General features: G+C 36.1%; 1 protein-coding gene across 2 annotated transcripts in view; it reads right to left on the minus strand.

The window, feature by feature from the left end:
• The window catches only part of CCSER1 (coiled-coil serine rich protein 1), a 1,477,979-nt gene that overhangs the window by 558,474 nt on the left and 897,280 nt on the right, over window positions 1-22,225 (minus strand). The gene's annotated exons all lie outside the window — the stretch shown is intronic.

Consider the following 22,225-nt stretch of genomic DNA (forward strand, 5'->3'; position numbering starts at 1 on the left):
ATCATCGAAAAAGCAAGAGAGTTCCATAAAAACATCTATTTCTGCTTTACTGACTATGCCAAAGCCTTTGACTGTGTGGATCACAATAAACTGAAAATTCTTCAAGAGATGGGAATACCAGACCACCTGACCTGCCTCTTGAGAAACCTGTATGCAGGTCAGGAAGCAACAGTTAGAACTGGACATGGAACAACAGACTGGTTCCAAATAGGAAAAGGAGTATGTCAAGGCTGTATATTGACACCCTGCTTATTTAACTTATATGCAGAGTACATCATGAGAAACGCTGGGCTGGAGGAAGCACAAGCTGGAATCAAGATTGTTGGAAAAAATATCAATAACCTCAGATATGCAGATGACACCACCCTCATGGCAGAAAGTGAAGAGGAGCTAAAAAGCCTCTTGATGAAAGTGAAAGAGGAGAGTGAAAAAGTTGGCTTAAAGCTCAACATTCAGAAAACTAAGATAATGGCATCTGGTCCCATCACTTCATGGGAAATAGATGGAGAAACAGTGGAAACAGTGTCAGACTTTATTTTTTGGGGCTCCAAAACCACTGCAGATGGTGACTGCAGCCATGAAATTAAAAGACGCTTACTCCTTGGAAGGAAAGTTATGACCAACCTAGACAGCATATTAAAAAGCAGAGACATTACTTTGCCAACAAAGGTCCGTCTAGTCAAGGCTATGGTTTTTCCAGTGGTCATGTATGGATATGAGAGTTAGACTGTGAAGAAAGCTGAGTGCCAAAGAATTGATGCTTTTGAACTGTGGTGCTGGAGAAGATTCTTGTGAGTCCCCTGGACTGCCAGGAAATCCAACCAGTCCAGCCTAGAGGAGATCAGTCTTGGGTGTTCATTGGAAGGACTGATGCTGAGGCTGAAACTCCAATACTTTGGCTACCTCATGTGACGAGCTGACTCACTGGAAAAGACCCTGATGCTGGGAGGGATTGGGGCAGGAGGAGAAGGGGACGACAGAGGATGAGATGGCTGGATGGCATCACCAACTCAATGCACATGAGTTTGGGTGAACTCCGGGAGTTGGTGATGGACAGGGAGGCTTGGCGTCCTGTGATTCATGGGGTCGCAAAGAGTCGGACATGACAGAGCGACTGAACTGAACTGATACTAAAAGAAAATATTCCTGGCATTTATGGTTGATAATCATATGTGCAAATATAATCCAAACATCTTGGCCCTCTATCATTGAGAAAAAGAGGAAATGATTCTTAAATAGAGTTCATCATCATTATTACCAGGACATTTAAGAAACTGAAAAAGATGTAAACTGTCATTAAGCAGGAAAGTACATTAAATAGACAAAAAAAAAAAAAAAAAGGAAAGAAAGAAAATCCAGCTACACATTAGATTTTTGCACTGTTAGGACTACAAAAAGGAAATTTTAGTAACAAAATATTTACATGTTTTAATAGGCTTCCAAAAGTGCCATCATCTATATATTTCTGATCTACTATTATAAAAAAGGTCTAAGTTTTCTCCCCACATAATAGGGACAAGAGATCTATTCTGCACCAAATCATTCCTATACTAAATCACTGTCAACACGGTGCTAGTTTTGAGACAATTTTCTGAGGTTAAAAGTATAGTCCTATAAATATAAAAAACAACTGATCAAAAAAGTATTAAACTCACAAGTTTGATCTTAAATACTAGCAATTTTTAAAAGTTTGCAATGGTTCAAGCTACATTTATTACTCAATGAAATGTTCCGTAGGACCCGTAATCTCTGTTCCCTATATTATGGCAATACAAATTTGGTCATCAGCCAGTTCAGTAATATCAAATGCAAATATTCCACAAGAATCATTTGTTTTAAATAAAATCAATAGGAAATAAAAGAAGGCAGATTAAGAATTTCAATTATTGAGGATAATTTTAGGCCAAAAGCAAGTGCATACTATTCTGGTTACATTATTTTCAGGATAGCTTCATAGTGCCAGGAACCATTACCTTCCACTAAGTGGTTATATATTGCATATGTCTGAGGCAAATCCCACTGTGGCTGTGCAGGACACCAGTACCAACATATGCAATGACTGCTGGTAACTCTAAAGATATTATAATAAATTTATCTACTTTGTTAGTGCCTTCATAATTGTGTTTGTAATCATTGCCGAGAGAAATGTGGATGGATTGTGACTTGGAAAGGAATAAGCAGCTGAAACACATGGAAAGAGATTAAAACTTGAGAAAACACTAAGCCAGTAAAATGTTATTTGCTTTTCTTTCTTTAGCTACGTCTTATGTTGCCATAAGAAGACCAGAAGGAATAGTAACGGCTACTGTATAAATATCCTCAATATTAGTAATGATAATAAAGACCCCCTAAAGAACTGAAAAAAAAAATGTCCTACATTATACCATGGACACAAGGAGCACGAACTGAATATTTGGCTTTTATATTTAGTCTCAAGAGAAAAAAGTAATATAAGTCAAATATTTCAGGTCAATGTGCAATTCTATGCCAACTCCTCTATGAGGTGGGGCTCTTTTCACAAAACTTAGGTTTCTGTTACAGAATTTGTGATTCTGTGTTATAGTTATTTGGAAAAGTGTCTATCTCCATAATGAACTGCTAATTCTTTTAAGTTAGAAATTGGCTTCTATTCATCTTGATATGCCTACTAGCCACTGCAATGGTTTTTAAGAAAATCTAGGAGTGAAATAAGTATCTGGAGAATGAATGACAAAAGGAATGGATTCTAGATGTGCTTTTGAAGGAACCTTAAAAAGTTTCTTTAATTTTTATATCATATGCCAATGCCATTATCAAAATCATTCCTACTAGAGAGTGATAGTTTTATTCATGTATGTATTCAACAAATATTTATTGCATATCTGTCATGTGCCATTCTTGAGCTAAGCCCTGAGCTAAAGGGGAGGAGATGCCATACTGGAACTCTGCCATCATAGAGCTTAAATCATAAATGCAAAAGAGATATTTAAAATCTAAATAAAACAAACACTGCTGCTGCTACTGCTAACTCGCTTCAGTCATGTCCAACTCTGTGCGACCCCATAGATGGCAGCCCACCAGGCTCCGCCATCCCTGAGATTCTCCAGGCAAGAACACTGGAGAGGGTTGCCATTTCCTTCTCCAATGCATGAAAGTGAAAATGAAAGTGAAGTTGTGTCTGACTCAGTGACCCCATGGATTGCAGCCCACCAGGCTCCTCAGTCCATGGGATTTTCCAGGCAAGAGTACTGGAGTGGGATGCCATTGCCTTCTCCAAAACAAAGACAAATGACCCCAAATACCCAAAGCAATCTTGACAATGCGGAAACAGACCTGGAGGAATCAGATTCCCTAACTTCAGACTATACTACGAAGCTACAGTAATCAAAACACTATGATACTGGCACAAAAAAACAGAAATATAAATCAATGAAATGAGATAGAACATCCAGAGATAAACCTACTACCTACGGTCACTTAATCCATGACAAAGGAAGGAGGCAATAATATACAATGGATAAAAAACAGTCTCTTCAACAAGTGGTGTTGGGAAAACTGGACTACTATGTGTAGAAGAATGAAATTAGAACATTCTCTAACACCATACATGAAAATAAACACAAAATGAATTAAAGACCTAAATGTAAGACTGGATACTATATAACTCTTAGAGGAAAACATAAGCAGAACATTTTGTGACATAAATCACAGCAAATATCTTTTTTGATACACCTTCCAGAGTAACAAGGATAAAAATAAAAATAAACATTTCTTAAAAAAAAAACATTTCTTAATTAAACTTAAAAGCTTTAGACAAAGTAAGCCATAAACAGAATGAAAAGACATCCCACAGAATGGGAGAAAATATCTGCAAAAGAAGTGACCTATAAGGGATTAATTTCAAATATGCAAATAGCTCATACAGCTCAATATCAAAAATACAACCAAGCTAATGAAAAAATGGGCAGAAGATCTAAATAGGCATTTCTCCAAAGAAGACATACAGATAGCCAAGAGGCACATGAAAAGATGCTCATCATCACTAATTATCAGCTAAATTCAAATCAAAACTACAAAAATGAGGTATCATCTCACATTGGTCAGAATGGTCATTACCAAAAAATCCAAAAATAAATTCTGGGGAGGGCATGAAGAAAAGGGAACTCTCCTACGTTGTTGGTGGGAATGTAAATTGTTATCGCCACTATGGAGAACAGTATGGAAATTCCTTAAAAAACTAAAAGTATAACTATCACATTATCTAGCAATCTTACTCCTGGGCATACATCTGAAGAAAACCATAATTCAAAAAGATATACATATCTCAATGTTCACTGCAGCACTATTTACAATATCTATGACCAAAGCAACCTAAATGTCTATTAACAGAGGGACAGATGAAGATATGGTGTCTGTGTGTGTGTTTCTGTGTGTATATATACAGACACACACAATGGAATATTACTCTACCATAAAAAAGAGCAAAGTAATGCTATTTGCAGCAACATGGATGGACCTAGAGATTGTTAAATTTAGTGAGGTAAGTCAGGCAGAGAAAGAACTATCATATGATATTGCTTATATATGGAATTTAAAATAATGGTACAAATGAACCTATTTACAAAACAGAAATGGGATACAGATGTAGAAACCAACTTACAGTTACCAAGGGAAGAAAAGGAGAAGGGATAAACTGGAAGATTGGTATTGACATACACACATTACTATATATAAAATAGATAATTAATAAGAACCTATTGTTAGGTTAGCACAGAGAACTCTTCATTACTCTGTAATGACCTATATAGGAACAGAATCTTTAAAATAGTAGTGGATATATGTATAACTGATATGTTGTACAGCAGAAACACAAAATTGAAAATCAGCTGTATTCAAACAAAAATTAATTTTAAAGAATCTAAGTAAAATAAAATATTTTCAGTCCTACAATACTGGTAGTACAAAGTGCTGTTAGAAGCCATGCTACTACAGAGTGCTACACAGCAGAGAGCAATGTTCTAGAATAGGAAGTTCTCCTTGAAGAATTTAAGGTAGAAATGCTGAGGTAAGAATCTGTTCTCCCACCTTCCCACGGAGAAAGGAGTGGAAGTCCAAGAGGAAGAACATATTATGTGGCACTACATTCATATCTGTGGACGCAAGCTAATTTATGCTTTTAAAATACAATGAACAAATTATAACATTGCCTATAAAAATACAGTTCATTTCCAGAGAAATTAGTCATAATTTTCTGTGGATTATATGGCAATCATTTGTATATTTGCCAATTAGATTAACTGGTATAAAATAAAACACAAATCCCTTTAGCAAGGTAGATAATGTTAAAAAGTAAATATAATTGTACATTTTAACCGATTATTTAGAGTAAATATGGTACATAAATAATTGTAAAATCCCTTTTTTGAGGTGATGAAAGTTCACAGAAAACAGAATAACTTGTTGATTTGAAAATTACTTACTGTTCTTTTCATTCAATGTGCAATAAGATTCTGATTCTGGATTAGATGGGTAGTTTGAGTAAATGGAATTCTTTCTATGAAATGAATACATTTTAGTCCATTAAATGGTAAGAAAAGTAATGTGGGATTCAAACATACTGCTCTACATTAAACTGAAATTGCCCTCTATAATCATAACTAAGGAAAAATCAATGAAGTTTTGCTTAAGAATAAATCTTGAATTTTTTTTAGGTTTGATCCTTTCAACAATTAACCACTCAAAGGATTCATGTTTGTAGAATTTTTAGGGTGATAATAGGGATCATATTCATACTTGGGAAGATTATAATACTAAATACACAAGAATGACATAATGAGAACACAGCCAATAGGGTTAAGTGGCAAACTAAACCAGACTGCCTCTGTTGTACTGCAGAGTTCTACTACAGTCTCCAAACCTTGATCAGTGTCAAAGAAAACACTCGAAAACACATATTTTTAGTGTCAGGACTTCAACAATTTCAAGACAAGAATGAAATTATCTAAATTAGAATCCATTCTTATAACATTTTACTTTAATGCAATTATTAAGAATTGTACCCAGTTTATCTCATGCTTGATGTCATTCTTTCTAAAAGATGATATTTGTTTTAAACATTACTTACAGAATTTGCTTTGTAAAATAACTTTGATCTTGAAAAATCACTTAATAAAAGTAAACAGGTAATTTTAGACTAGTACAACAGATCTTAAAACATTTATCTTTTAATATGCATGGAGAAAAAGGGTGATTCTAGAAAAAAGGAGAAGTGTTTAAATAGAAAATTAAAGCAAACTTTTATTCTTAGTACTTAATAAATGCATATTTAATTGGGGAAGTTATACTAAGCATATCCTGTTCTTTTCAGTTTAATACTAAGACTACAATATCAGAAATGCCTTCTCAGAGCTATACCTTACTATTATTTCCTCATCTTTCATCAAACATCATTATATGAAATAACAAAGTGAAAAATTATTTCCATGTTCATTGTAAAAACTATTGCTTATTTTCTTTCAGTGAATCCTTTATATAATTTCCAAGGGACAATTCTCCTTAGCAGTTTACCAAGAGGGAAAACTTTGATTCTTTTCAAAGCAAGAGTACTTTTTGCATCTAGCTAAGAAACCAAGGTTCATAGGGTCGCAAAGAGCTGGACACTACTGAACTGACTTAGCAGGCACGCACATGCAACTTTATGTGCTTCCCAGGTGGCACTTGAGGTAAAGTACCCGCCTGCCAGTTTGAGACATAAGGAACGTGGGTTCCATCCCTGGGTTGGGAAGATTCCCCAGAGGAAGGCATGGCAACCAACTCCAGTACTGTTGCCTATAGAAACCCATGGATACAAGAGGCTGGCAGGCTACAGTTCATAGGGTCACAGAGAGTCAGATACCACTGAAGTGACTTAGTATATACACATGTGTGCAGTTTTATATATGCAGTCCCCACATTCATTTGTGAGTGTGTGTGTGTGTGTGTGTGTGTGTGTGTGAGAGAGAGAGAGAGAGAGAGAGAGATTTCAGAAAGCTAAAAGTCATTAAAGATAGATAATCATATTAACTAACCTCATGGTCCTTCCAAAGCCTTGGTTGATTATTTTCATTTTATTTACCTTACTGAATATATTCTCTTCATCACAAACCATTGGGATATATTTGGTAAGAAATGAATACACAAGTATATTGTTAACAGAGTAAATGAGCCTATGGTATTTTAAGAAAAACTGTTCTTTGTCAAAGGTCCTTGCAGCACAATTTACTTGTTTTTAAAAATAAGTATATAATTATTTAATTAACAAGAAGAAAGTTTAGAAAAGTGTGTGTGTATATATATATATATATAGTCCATAATTTTCAGTAAACTGATCAGTTCTAGAAACTGATTAGTAAAATTTCCCTTCATGTTCCATAAGGAAATATACCAAAGTGCTTTGCTCTTGGTTTAATAAAGAGAAATTTTGATAATCCTGATACGTGACATGAAAGCTGTAGAAAAATTTGCTGTCATAGTGAATATAATAATACCCAAGAGTAAACTAATATGTGGGATCCTATTTATTTTAATGTAGCTATTTACAAATATGATTTGTCAATTATCTTGTAATTCCCATCATAGACTTCCTAAAAAATTGAATACTGCTAAGAATTATCAAGAATAATTTATTAAATCAGAAGACTTATGGTTCATAAGAATAAACAAGTTTTGCTCTGTCAGAAACCATGTGAGGAGATAGGACAAGCTACAGACTGGAAGAAAAGATTTGCAAACTACAGAGCTGATTAAGAACTACTACCCAAGATAGATAAAGAAGACTTGAAATTCGCTATAGAAAACAACAACAAATAATCCAGTTAGAAATGGGCAGAAGAAATAAACAGTTATTTCACCAAAGAAGCTATGACAATTGTAAATAAATGATAAAATGTTCAACATTAGCCATCAGCGACTTTTTAAATTAAAATCACAATGAGATATCACCAGGACTCTATACAGTGGTAAAGAATCTGCCTGCCAAGCAGGAGATGCAAGAGATGTGGATTTGATCACTGGGTTGGGAAGATCCCCTGGAGTAGGAAATGGCAACCAGCTCCAGTATTCTTGCCTGGAAAATTCCATGGACAGAGGAGACTGGTGGGCTACAGTCCATGGGGTCACAAAGAGTCGGACACAACTGAGCACAGCGCAGCAGAGATATCATATACTTTGTTAGTTGCTTAGTCGTGTCTGACTCTGTAGCCAATTCTCTTTAGGACTTTGTGGAATAGAAGATCAAAAAACTCCTGATTAAAAACATCATCCATTATAAAGATTTATAGGTAATGTCTTTCTAAGATACACATCTGCAGAACTGATTCGTCATGTTACCAGGAAATCTTATATTAGTGCAAATTCTTATTGTGATTTAAATGACATACACAGATGAAAATAAAATCCTATTTAAATTCAAATTCCCTTTTGTGTATTGATTTCTTTTTCTGATTTATGTCTTATTTGTTGGATTTTCTACAAGATTATTTCGATTACAGTGATTTTGACCATGCATCTAAATTTAAATTTTGATTCAACAAAATCTCAACATCTTAACAAATTAAAAATTATACTGATGCACTATATACATATGTTGTTAAACTAAATTTACATTAAAAGATAAATAATAAAAATGAACCACAAAAATATATCATCTTGTTTAAGAGCCAGATATAAGAGGTTACAGATCAACTACAGATCTTTCATGAGTCTAAAAACCCACAACTGGTGAAATGAAGGACAAATAGTTTTAATTTGGTTATCTGAGTGGCAACATACTGAAATAATATAGTCTTTCTTAATTATGTTATTATGTTATGCATTTTGGTTGGGGTTCATATTCATAAGTAGTAATGTAACTTCAAACAATTTTGTAATAATAACTCTGATTATGTTCTAAATGTTGGCTGGAAGTGGAAAGTAATCTCAGCTTAATTAGTTGCTTACTTCTATATGCTAAATTAGAGCTACATTACAAAATAGAAACCTTTAAATTATATAGTAAAAAAAGTATCCAAACATAATTACCAGAATCTCTATAGGAAGATATAAGTATATGGGCTAAATTCTTTCTTCTTTTTCATTTCTGCATCTCCCATGGAAGCCAAGGGAGAAAAAACTGCATACATATCTAAGGGCTAGATATCAATACTGTGAATTTTTTGGGGGTAATGTCCAAAAACTAATGGAGGATACATTGAGAAAGCTTATAATAAACATTTTCAACTATGTATAGTGAAATCAACTTAACACACCATTCATTCCTTTTAGAAGCAAAAAACTGCAATGTTCAATGTTAAACTTGATTTTCCAATCAACTTATTGTTTCTCCTTGAAGAATTTATTTAATTAATCTATGCCTAACTGCATGCATCTGTAAAATGCTGCTGCTGCTGCTGCTGCTGCTGCTGCTGCTGCTGCTGCTAAGTCACTTCAGTCGTGTCCGACCCTGTGTGACTCCATAGACGGCAGCCCACCAGGCTCCCCCATCCCTGGGATTCTCCAGGCAAGAACACTGGAGTGGGTTGCCATTTCCTTCTCCAATTCAGGAAAGTGAAAAGTGAAAGTGAAGTCACTCAGTCGTGTCCGACTCTTAGCGACCCCATGGACTGCAGCCTACCAGGCTCAATAAATATTCATTTACCTCATGGGATGACTGGAAAATTCATGACTATAAAATGCAGAGAGATTTGTGGATAAAAGTTATGAATCCAAGTGCAAAATAGGGGATATGTGAGATGCTATGTTCCTATTTCGTGCCTAGAACATTGTTGAAGAACAGGTTTGACAACTGGATTTAGAATAACCATCAATCAGAAAATGGAATATGTGAGAATGTTGAACAAAATGAAGAAACTATATTCTCGTAGAGATAGATGATTTGACTTCCTACCATAGTGGATTAATAAATCACTAAGTGAATCACTAAGTGAATAGTAAATCACTATTCCAGAAGAAACAATAAACTCAAAGGCATAACAATTTGAGCAAGAAATGAATATAGCTGGAAAGCACATGTAGAATATATTGGTCAAAAACATAAGCTCTGGAGTACTGCAGGCCTGGTTTAAGTCCTAGTTCCACTTTATATGTGACCTTGGAAAAAATTACTCTGCCACCTTTACCTAATCACTAAAAAGGAGAATAACAAATTTAAAAATAGACTCATATGAGTCTTGTGAAGATTAATAAAATAATGTATAGAAAACACTTAGCATATTAGCCCAGGAATGCTAGGCTTCTCTGGTGGCTCAGACAGACAAGAATCTGCTTGCAATGCAGGAGACCTGGGTTTGATCCCTGGGTTGGGAAGATCGCCTGGAGAAGGGCAAGGAAACCAACTCCAGTAATCTTGCCTGGAGAATCCCCATGGACATAGAAGCATGTTGGCCTACAGACCATGGGGTTGAAAAGAGTCAGACACTACTGAACAACTAAGCATATAATGCTGACTTAAAATATTGGTATTTAACACCTAATGGGGCTGCACGACACTGGAAAGATGGGCTCAATAAAGTACAGAAATGGCATGGACCTAACAAAAGCAGAAGATATTAAGAAGAGGTGGCAAGAATACACAGAAGAACTGTACAAAAAAGATCTTCATGACCCAGATAAACATGATGGTGTGATCACTCACCTAGAGCCAGACATCCTGGAATGTGAGGTCAAGTGGGCCTTAGGAAGCATCACTACAAACAAAGCTAGTGGAGGGGATGGAATTCCAGTTGAGCTATGTCAAATCCTAAAACATGATGCTGTCAAAGTGCTACACGCAATATGCCAGCAAATTTGGAAAACTCAGCAGTGGCCACAGGCCTGGAAAAGGTCAGTTTTCATTCCAATCCCAAAGAAAGGCAATGCCAAGGAATGCTCAAACTACTGCACAATTGCACTCATCTCACACGCTAGGAAACAAATGCTCAAAATCTCCAAGCCAGGCTTCAATAACACATGAACCGTGAACTTCCAGATGTTCAAGCTGGATTTAGAAAAGGCAGAGGAACCAGAGATCAATTGACAACATTTGCTGGATCATTGAAAAAGCAAGAGAGTTCCAGAAAAACATCTATTTCTGCTTTACTGACTATGCCAAAGCCTTTGACTGTGTGGATCACAATAAACTGTGGAAAATTCTGAAAGAGATGGGTATACCAGAGTATCTGACCTGCCTCTTGAGAAATCTGTATGCCTCTTGAGAAATCTTGAGAAATATGTATGAGAAATCTGTAGGTCAGGAAGCAACAGTCAGAACTGGACATGGAACAACAGACTGGTTCCAAATAGGAAAAGGAGTACGTCAAGACTGTATATTGTCACCCTGCTTATTTAACTTCTATGCAGAGTACATCATGAGAAACGCTGGGCTGGAGGAAGCACAAGCTGGAATCAAGATTGCTGGGAGAAATATCAATAACTTCAGATATGCAGATGACACCACCATTATGGCAGGAAGTGAAGAAGAACTAAAAAGCCTCTTGATGAAAGCGAAAGAGGAGAGAGAAAACGTTGTCTTAAAGCTCAACATTCAGAAAACTAAGATCATGGCATCTGGTCCCATCACTTCATGGCAAATAGATGGGGAAAACAGTGGCAGACTTTATTTTTGGGAGCTCCATAATCACTAAGATGGTGAATACAGCCAGAAAATTAAAAGACACTCCATGGAAGAAAAGTTATGACCAACCTAGACAGCATTTTCAAAAGCAGACATTACTTTGCCAACAAAGGTCCGTGTAGTCAAGGCTATGGTTTTTCTAGTAGCCACGTATGGATGTGAGAACTGGACTATAAAGAAAGCTGAGTGCAGAAGAATTGATCCTTTTGAACTGTGATGTTGGAGGAGATTCTTGAGAATCCCTTGGATTGCAAGGAGATCCAACAAGTCCATCCTAAAGGAAATCAGTCCTAAATATTCATTGGAAGGCCTGAAGTTGAAGCTGAAACTCCAATACTTTGGCCACCTGATGCGAAGAACTGACTCATTTGAAAAGACCCTGATGTTGGGAAAGATTGAAGGTAGGGGGAAAAGGGGACGGCAGAGGATGAGATGGTTGGATGGCATCACAGACTCAATGGACATGAGTTTGTGTAAACACTGGGAGTTGTTGATGGACAGGGAGGCCTGGTGTGCTGCAGTCCATGGGTTGCAAAGAATCAGACACGAGTGAGCGACTGAACTGAACACCTAATGATTCAATAAGTAAGTTACTGAATACATACTGTATGACAAATATTGTTTTATATATATATACACACACACACATACATGATACAGTGGAGAACAACCTTTTGCGGAGCTTCAATTCCAAAGGAGAGTCAGGAAAACAATAAGATGATAACAGAGAAGAATAATTTCAGATTGTGACTCATGTTATAAAGCAGACAAAGCAGAGTAATGCTATAGATACATCAGCTTTCAAATGCAGATACAAATTAGAATCAGTTGGAAAGTTTCTTTCATATACTAATGCTTGGGTTCTATCCTAGAGTACTAAATCATAGCCTCAGTTTTGTGATCACATGCACTTGCTGCAGTTTGTGTCATCATCTAAGGTGGTAAAAAGCAGGAGGAAAAATTTGGGGGTAAAGGAAGAATGCTGATATTGGTTTCTACAAAGATGTCTACATTCACACCACAATTTTTAAAGAGAGTTGACTATATCGACTGAAGTTTTTGAAGAAACATTTAACCTGGGATATAGATTTTGGAACCAACAGCACACAGCTATCAGTTGAAGTCATATATGAAGGAAATTACTGAAGTGGAATATCTAGAGTGAAAAGACTACATGTCAAGGGACAGAAAACATATAATGTGGCTCACCTGATGTTTACCTCAAAGGGGGTCATGCTTGTGTGTGAGCCCCACTCATTGAGTGTAAGAAGGATCTGTGACTTGATACTAAACAACTGATGGAATGGACATATACATGTGATTGCGTGACTATATAAGATTATAGCACTCATCTTACAGGTGTCTCTTTCCCTTTACTAGCTGTGAAGAAACAAATGGTCATAATAGGGAACTTCATGTATTGAGGAATTACACATGACCTCCAGCTGCTATGCATGGCCTCCAGCTAAGAGACAGCAAGGAGTTGAGAGCTATAAAACTGAAAGGAATTGAATTCTGCCAGTAATCTGAGTGAGTTTATAAATGGATCCTTCCCAAGTCAAGCCTCAGATGAGACCACAATCTTGTGTGTCTCTAAGCAGAAGACACATGTAAGCTATACCTGACCCATAAAAACTGATACAACAAATGCATATTGCCTTAGGCCACTAAGAGAGTTGTAGTATCATTACTCATCAGTAGATAATTAATATAATGAGTAGAAAGGATTATTGAAGGGAAAGGAACTGGAGGAACTCCTGGTTATAGAAAGAAAATAAGGTGAGAGTTACATTATAATGGTGGCTATAATTTAATTTTAAATACTATTATATAGGTGATGTGATATGATAGTGAACTTAAGGAAAATAATATAATTTTGCCTTCTGGTGTATGCGTTTTGTGTAATCTTACTTACAAAGTGATGGTTAGAGCACTGGAAGAACAAAGGAGAGTATATTCTTCCAGTTAACAGCACCGGTTTCAGGAAATATTTCTGTGCTAGTGTTTCTCAAGTTCAGTTAAGATTACTTGCATGTGTGGCATAATTTTATGTAAGATTTGCTTTCATTATAACATTTGTGGCTATACTGATCTAACAAAATGAAACAAAGCTGTATATACACAGGAGGACTTGAAAGTGAAAGTTGCTCAGTCATGTCTGACCCTTTTCAACTGTACAGTCCATGGGATTCTCCAGGCCAGGATACTGGAGGGGGTGGCCTTTCCCTTCTCCAGGGGATCTTACCAACCCAGGGATCGAACCCAGGTCTCCTCCACTGCAGGCAGATTCTTCACCAGCTGAGCCACTAGGGAAGCCCAAGAATACTGGAGTGGATTTAGGTTTATTCAAATAGGAGGAGCTTCAGGAAAAGAATGATCAATACTCTGGAGGAGAGTAAGGATATCAAGTGAGATAAGAACTAATAAGTGTTCTTCAGATTTGTCAATTAAAATTTTAATAATTACTCTAACAACCAGAGCTTCAGTGGACTGGTAGTGGTGGTGGTTTAGTCACTAAGTTGTGTCTGACTCTTGCGACCCCATGGACTGTAGCCTGCCAGGCTCCTCTGTCCGTGGGGATTCTCCAGGCAAGAATACTGGAGTGGGTTGCCATTTCCTTCTCCAGGGGATCTTCCTGATGCAGGAATCGATTCTGGGTCTCCTCATTGCGGACAGATTCTTTACTGACTGAGCTACAAGGAAAGCCCTAGTGGGAGTCCAAAGCCAGATTGCAGTAGGAGACAAAGAAGTGATAACAATCGAGTGTAAACTATTTGTTCCAGAATCTTAGCTGAGGAAAAGAGAGCTGGGGAAGTAGCTAGACTGTAACATACAGTACTGCTATAAGTTGACTTGAGGCCCCCAAGAGACACATGTTCAAATCCTATCCTTTGGTAGCTGTAAATGTGACCTTATTTGGAAATAAGATCTTTGCAGAAGTAACTAGGTTAGAACAAGGTCTCACTACATTAGGGTTGGCCCTAGTCCAAAATAACTAGTGTCCTTAGAAGAGGAAAATGAGAGCACAGGGAGGAGACCATGTGAAGACAGAGGCATATACAAAGAGAGAGATGACAGCCACATGAAGACCAGCACGGGGACTGAGTTCTGCTGCTGTGACCCACAGGACGTCTGGGGCTACCAGAAGGTGGGAGAGGCAAGGCAGGACCCTCCTCTAGAGGCTTCAGGAGCATGGCTTGCTGAGGTCTTAATTTCAGACTTCTAGGTTCCAGAACTGTACAGCAATCAATTACTGCTGTTTTAAGTCACCTAGTTTCTGGGTAATTTGTTATGGCAGATTTAGGCAATTAATACAAATTTAAAGAAAATCTTACAATGCAAGTGTCTTAAATCTGTTCATTCTGAGGAGAATTCAAGGCAGCAGAGAAATTGAACATTCAACTAGAAAAGTAAGACTTGAAAGGAGGAATATCCTAGAGGAGACAAGAGGAAAAGATCAAGAGGGAATGGCTAACATCCAGATCACTTCCTCACAAAACTACCTGAGTGACTAAAGGCAAATTCCTGGGCCCCAAAACTATGTCTAAAACTCTTGTCCCTGAGATTCTTCAATTATGATGATCTAATCACACAAACATTTAAGAAACACTGATCTACTTACTTAAGTATGGAATCTAAACAAGCAAAAACTCTAAGCTCGTAGATACAGAGAACAGATTGATGGCTGCCATGGGGTGGGGGGTTAAGGGGTAAAATGGGTAAAAGGAATTAAAAGGTACAAATATAAAATAAGTCCTGGGGGTGTAATGTACAGCATTACATATAATACTTTATTGCACAATAGAAAGTTCCTAAAAGAGATCTTAAAAGTTCTCATCACAAAAAAGAAAAACCCTAAATGTTTCTGCTGATAAAGGTTAACTAGACTTACTGAATGGGTGATCATTTCACAATAGACAGAAATATTGGATCATTATGTTGTACACCTAAAACCAATATAATGTTATATGTCAATTAGACATTAAATAAAAATTTCATTAAAAAAATGAAACATTGATCTAGAATCCATGTAGATAAATCATGAAAATTTAGAATTTGAAGTTTTAAAATAACAATTCTGGTGTATGGGAATGGACACCAAGATTCAAATTTGAATGTGCAAAGCATTAGGAACCAGATAAGATTTGGTCCCATTAAATACTGAAAATAATTTTATTTAATTTTGATTTTTCTATAAGAACACAAAACAGGTACAGTGCAGAGTCACAATCTTGAAAAATTCCCTGCTTTTAAATATAGCTTTCTGACTATAACTTCTTTTTTTCTTTTCCATATGGCATGATGGCTGTTTTATATTTGTTTTCCAAAGTGGGTTATTTTTTTGGTTTTAATTAAAGCTTCTCAATCTGTTAATTATTTCCTTCTTTATTTCCCCAACCCTTTCACTGTTTAGTCTCAGACTCACCTATAGGTCTGCCTTTAGTTTTCTTGCTGTTCCTCATCAATGCCAAATTTACTTCAAATCTACATGTTTATAGGTGGTAACAGCCCCTCCAACTCTCCCAGTGAAATATAAGTGAGTGCATGCTCAGTTCTTCAGTCATGTAGAACTCTCTGCAACCCCATGACTGTAGCCCACCAGGCTCCTCTGTCCATGGGATTCTCTAGGCACGACTACTGGAGTGGGTTGCCAGTTCTACCTCCAAAGGATCTTCTCGACCCAGGGATGAAACCTGCATCTCCTGTGTCTCCTATATTGGCAGGCAGATTCTTTACCACTGAGCCACCTGGAATATAAGTCCTATTCTCAAACATGCTATATTAGAAAGATCTAAGGGGTTAACTGTACTTGTAGATTCTTAGGACCTATCCTCAAAGATTCTGATTTTGCATATCTGAACACAAATATCTGCATATTTTGATATTTTACATATCTGAATTCAAGAATCTGAATCTTCAGAAAGAATTTCATCTGATTCTAAAGTTGAATCAACATGGACATGCTTTCCAGAAACACTCCTCAAGGACCAAGGAGTATTCACTGCAAGCTCAAAATGATTGTACAGTCTGAAGCAGCCAGAAATGTTAATGAGATCTTGGCAGCATTAAGAGCTATATAATATCCAGGTCAAGAAATGTAGTTTTCTATGCCCTGCAATGGCCAAATGGAGCTTGAAATACTGTGTTTGATTATGTATATCGTATTTTAAGAATGTGTTACTGTGTGGTACATTTTGATCTAGTGAGGATAATTCACATCATTGATGCCTATAAGGTACAGGGTTCAGGTCCTTGCCAGGGTGGTGTTCCTATATCTTGTGGTGGCAGCTATTTCCCAGAAACTTAAGAAATACTGTACTATTCTCTTGACCTGCAACCACTCAATGAACTGTATTGTGGAGAGTTGCTTAGTTTTTAAAAAGGAATAATTAATTTACTCAATTGGCAACAAGGAAACTATGACAACTAAGGATCCATCTCATGATGTCCCACAATATTTTTTCCCAGCTTTATTATGATATAATTGACAAAGAAAGCTGTAAGGTATTTTAAGCACACATGATAATTTTATGATTTTATGTGGATTCCCTCCTTTTAGGGGAATTTCCAAGTAACACATCCACCACCTTAAATTTTGGTAAGATCATTTAAGTTCTACTATCTTAGTAAATTTCAATTGTACAGCATTAGTGTCATCAGCTTTGAGTCACCTTGTTAAACATTAGATCTTCAGATTTCTTTCCTCCTATAACTGAAAGTCTATACCTTTTATCAACCTCTCCTTATTTCCTGCATTCCTGAAAACTACTTTTCTACTTTGTTTCTATGCATTTGACTTTTTTTTAATTCCACATGTAAAAGATATCATGAAGTATTTGTCATTCTCTGTCTGACTTATTCTATTTAGCATATTGCCCTCCAATTTTATCCACGTTGTCCATAAATTTCAGGATTTCCTTCTTAGTACTGAATTGTTGTTGCTTAGTCACTAACTTGTATCTGACTCTTACAAATCCCTGGACTGTAGCTTGCCAGGCTCCTCTGTCCATAGGATTTCCCAGTCAAGAATACTGGAATGGGTTGGCATTTCTTTCTCCAGGGGACCTTCTTAACCCAAAAACCAAAGTCACGGCTCCTGCACTGACAGGTGGGTTCTTTTACCACTGAGCTACCAAAGTGAAAAGTGAAAGTGAAGTCGCTCAGTCGTGTCTGACTCTTTGTGACCCCATGGACTGTAGCCTACCAGGCTCCTCAGTCCATGGAATTCTCCAGGCAAGAATACTGGAGAATTGCCATTTCCTTCTCCAGGGGATCTTCCCAACCCAGGTATTAAACCCGGGTCTCCAGCACTGCAGGCAGACACTCTAGCGTCCGAGCCACCAGGGAAGCTCCTAATGCTGAAAAATATTCCACAAATACTTGATTCATTAATGAACACAGGTTGCTTCCATATTTTGGCTACTGTGAAAGATGCTATAATGAGCATGAGAAGGCAGATAGATATCTCTTTGAGATAAAGACTTCATATTATCCCACAATCTCTTAATGCCTTTTTATGTGTCAAGATTGCATCCAGGGCTAAAACATGGGACAAGACATTTTATGGATATCCTAGGCCACTTAAAATCGTGAGGAATCAAAAACTAAGAGCTAGAACCATATGATTTCTGATATTAATGTTTTATATATTTCCAGATCATCTCCCTTCCATCAATCTCTCTCTTTCCCTTTCTTTTCTTCCTCAATTTCCGTATTTCAACTCTCTCCTGGCAAAGCTAAGACCTACTTTTCCAGGTTAGTGGTTTTGACATAGCTAGCAATTAGAATTACCTGGGGGACCTTTCAACACTTCAAACATCTGAGGCACCACCCAGAGAATGAAAGCAATTCCCATAAATTTAAGACAATGAAACATCTCTACTTTTCTTCTTATGCATTTGCAATTACTAGCCCTTCTTCCTGCTTCATTTCAAAAGGAACTTCATTCATCTTACTGTAAGAAAATACTTTTCCATTAAAATCAGTTTTTCTTTTACCTTTAGATTAGAAAAGTCAAAGTGTTAGTCACTCAGTCACGTCTGACTTTGTGACCCCATGGATTGTAGCCCACCAGACTTCTCCGTCCATGGAATTCTACAGGCAAGAATATTTGAGTGGATTCTCCAGGGGATCTTCCCAACCAAGGATCGAACCTGGTCTCCTGTATTGCAAGCAGATTCTTTACCATCTGAGCCATGTCTGTATCCTTCATCTAACTACAATTCTCACAAACTTTTCCAGATGGCTTAGTTTCTCCCTTTCAGATGCTGGGACAGAGACAGATAAAATATATTTGGGGTGGGGATAAGAAGATATTTTTTATTTTCCTTCAAAACATTATACCCCAGATATGTTTCATCATTTAGATGAAAGACATAGAAATGGTAAACAAAGATTCACAAATATCCATATTGGTCATATGTTCAAGCAATCCAAGCTGTTCCATAATGAGGTTTATGTTTACTCTTGCTAAAATATTCATAGAGAAGACTGAGAGACAATTGTTAAAAGAGTGTGTGGGCATGTGCACTCATGCACAAATGAACACACACAGGAATATACGCACATGTTTCATGATTTTACCATTACTGGGTATAAAATCTCTCTTTCCACAATAGGAAAGTGTCTCAATGATTTCATATCCTCAGAACTTCAGGATCTTTCTCAAAACAGTCTATCTAAAGAAGTTTTTAAAACATTAGCAAGCTGTTCAGAACATTTGGGCTCTGAAATAATAAGTAACTAAATGGAAGCCTTGATACATTTATAAAATATATATTATATATCTTAATTGTCAATATTTCATTTTCTAACTTAGGCTGTGTGTAGTCACAGCTGTTGATTAGTTTGCTTTGAGAAAAACAAAACAAACAAGCTATTGACATTGCCAAATCTCTTGCAACAATATCCTTATTATTTATTTATTATAATGGCTTCTAGTTTCTTGTTATGCCAAAGTTTAAAATTTGTCAAGTCAGATGAAAATATGTGAGAGTGGAAACAACAAAAATGAAACAAATTAGCCTTCGAATCTATCACATATTATTATAAATATACTTTACATTTCTTAAAAAAACACTATCACTGGTACTCCTCAACTAACACAATAACATAATTTTAGAAATGTCCCTTTATTATTTTCTTTTATCATGTAAAAACACCAGAAATAATTGGTTTATCTTAACATAATCAAAATTCTGTGCTGGAATTGTGTAAAAATGTTTCCTGAGCAAGTTAAACTGGTAAGACGGGGAAAAAATGTCAATGTCAAGTCATATTAATCAATTAAAATATCAGGATGAAGATTTTTATTCTTGTGTTTCTTTTACCCAATCTACAAAAATCTAGAGTTTAGTCCTAACTTTAAGCCAGTTCCCCTCATTCTAATAATTTATAATAAAATATTGGCAAGACCTATGAGAATCATAAAACTCTGAATATTTCAAACATTAGAAAGTAAAGCCCTAAAAATGTATTTAAATAAACTAGACTACTTAAAAATAATGATTCTGCTATAGCAGCAGTTAATAAAACCTTTCCTCTAAAGTATAATTAAGAGCAAAAGAGAATGAATTTGCACCCCCAGAGATCTATGGGACAAAGCATGTTGTTGTAATCCAAGCAAACCTATTATTAAGTCTAGTACTAAAGATGAGAAACAATAATAATTTTACAACATAATAAATAAACTTTAATAAAAATTGACAAAAAATTAAATTCATCTGTTCTCAAGTTATCTAGCAATTTTAATAGTCTTAAATACTTCCTCAGTATAAGAAGCATACATTTAAGAAATGCCAATATTCAAAAATCTCAAAGCACTGAGGGTAGCATTTACTCAGAAATGATATTATTATATATTTTCAACCATATAAAAAGAGTTCTTAGATGTAAGACCTGTAGGAAAATGCAAGATTCAAACAAGACAAAATATTCACTATGTAAAGGTGATAAAGAATAATGGTGTACAGACATTTTTCCAAAAAAGATATGCAGATTACCAATAAGTACATGAAAAAGTGTTCAACATATCTAATTAACAGAAAAACACAAATTAAAACCACAAAGAGGTATCACCTCATACATGTTAGATAGTTATCATCAAAAAGACAACATAACAGTATTGGTGAGAATATGGAGAAGAGAAATCCTTATGCACTGTTGACACAGCCACTGTGGAAAACAGTATGGAGGTTCATTAAGAAATCAAAAAGAGAAGTGCCTTACAGGCCAGCAAGTCCACTTCTGGGCATATAAACAAAGGAGATGAACACAGGAATGTGAAAAGATAGTTTCACTCCCATATTCATTGCAGCATTATTCACAACAGTCAAGATATGGAATAAGATCTAAGGGTCAGTTGATGGATAAATAGATAACACAGGTATGTCATATATATACAATGGAATATTATTCAGCCATGAGAAAGAAGGAAATTCTTCCATTTGCAATAATATTGGTGGACTTTAAGAACATAATGCTAAGTGAAATGTCAGAGCAATAGAAAATAATATATGATATCACTTACTTGTACAATATTAAAGGGGGGATATAGAAAAAATAGGGAAACATTGGTCAAAGGGCACAAACTTCCAATTTAAGACAAATGAGTTCTAATATGCAGCATGGTGTTTATAGTTAATAAACTGTATTATGAAATTGAAAGATACTAAGACAGTAGAACTGATATATTCCTACCACAGAAAAAGAAGTGGTAATTATGTGAAAAGATGAAGGTACTAAAGCTATAGGAGTAATCATTTTGCATTATGTCTATTAAATCAACATACTTATGTGGTAAACATGAAAATGTTATATATCAATTATATCTCAATACAACTGGAAAATATACAATGAATTAGCTTGACTTTTAGGTGATGAAAGGGCTGCTGCTGCTGCTGCTGCTGCTAAGTCGCTTCAGTCGTGTCAGAGTCTGTGAAAGGGCTAGAGAGTAAATTGAAAAGGGAATGCACTATTCTAAATACTAGACGAGAGATGAACGACAAACTGTGAAATTCTACTCCTGTTTACAACACAGATAAAGTGTACAAACTATGTCCTGTGAGATAAATTACCCAAAGTTTAAACTGTCTTAACACTAGCTCAGTCTCATATACCAGGTACTACAACAAACTAATTTAACTATTATTTCCACAGATAGCATGCATTCACATGTTCAAAATATAAACCTATGGACAGTTTCACCAACTCAAATAGATTATAAATCTTGACCAACCTTCACCCAGCCCTCATTTACCAGATCTGTCCTGAAACCAGACTATTAATCCCAGCCCCATAAATTCTACGTAATATTTCCTTAACTTTCCCTCTGTAAAGATGGGTGTTATCCCCTACTCAGCAAGTTTAACACATCTAGCTTTATATGATCCACAGGTCTGCCTTGTGGTCTTGGTATTGTAATATTATATAAAGATATCAGGACCGTGTATAACTTCACACCAGTGACGTGTCCTTTTTCCCTTGTAATTTAAATTAGGCACCCTCCCTGTGGGGCTTCCCAGATGGTGCTAGTGGTAAAGAACCCGCCTGCCAATGCAGGAGAGGTTAGAGTTGTGGATTCTATCCCTGAGTTGGGAA

Source organism: Ovis canadensis, chromosome 6, assembly GCF_042477335.2.
Source record: "Ovis canadensis isolate MfBH-ARS-UI-01 breed Bighorn chromosome 6, ARS-UI_OviCan_v2, whole genome shotgun sequence".
Lineage (NCBI taxonomy): Eukaryota > Metazoa > Chordata > Mammalia > Artiodactyla > Bovidae > Ovis > Ovis canadensis.